The sequence below is a fragment of the Nanorana parkeri genome, unplaced genomic scaffold (assembly GCF_000935625.1).
Source record: "Nanorana parkeri isolate BGI_ZX_2015 unplaced genomic scaffold, ASM93562v1 scaffold577, whole genome shotgun sequence".
Classification (NCBI taxonomy): Eukaryota; Metazoa; Chordata; class Amphibia; order Anura; family Dicroglossidae; genus Nanorana; species Nanorana parkeri.
The window spans coordinates 132,195-132,828 of record NW_017306845.1 but is presented as its reverse complement, the minus strand read 5'-3'; the positions used below and the strand labels follow the sequence as shown (position 1 = coordinate 132,828).

At 61.4% G+C, this 634-nt stretch overlaps 1 protein-coding gene across 1 annotated transcript in view; it reads left to right on the top strand.

Annotated features, from left to right (window-relative positions):
* Positions 1 to 634, top strand: part of PHEX (phosphate regulating endopeptidase homolog, X-linked) — a 145,503-nt gene that overhangs the window by 76,521 nt on the left and 68,348 nt on the right. The window lies entirely within an intron of this gene.

Here is a 634-nt window from a genome sequence, read left to right as displayed (position 1 = left end):
CAGGGCAGCCGTCAGAAATTTTGGGGCCCCTTGCACGGCTTTAGGCCGAGCCCCCCCCCTCCGCTGGACACGGGCTTAGTGACACGCTGGACGCAGGGCTTAGCGACACGCTGGACACAGCACCCACCTGCAGAGCCCACCATAGATGCTGCACAGCCCATCTGAGACTGTCTATGGTGGGCTCTGAAGGGGTCTCAGGTGGGCTGGTCAGGGCTGCATCCCTCCCCTCCCTCCTTTCCGTCCTACCTTTCTAGCTCCTCTTCCCTGCACACGTGTCCTTGTCTGCCACCGGACAGGCCAGAAGTGACGTCACTTCCGGCCAGTCCGACATCAGACGAGCAGCATCGCTGATGGGGCCCTGCGCTGCTAGGGCCAGGCCTCCGCCTCTTCGCCCTTCACCTTCGGCCGATAGTCATGTAAGGGACCCTGGGCTGGCCCCCCAGGCTGCCCGGGCCCCTTACATGAGTATCGGCCATACCCCCCTGATGGCTGCCCTGCACATACTCATTGGCTATGATGGGCTTCCCCACTGATAAATAGGAATGTGCAGGCTGCTTGTGAGGCTGGATGTGGATGGGGGAAGCAAGGCATTCCTAAATTGTACGGGCGGGGGAGGAAATCTCATGAGCTCAGT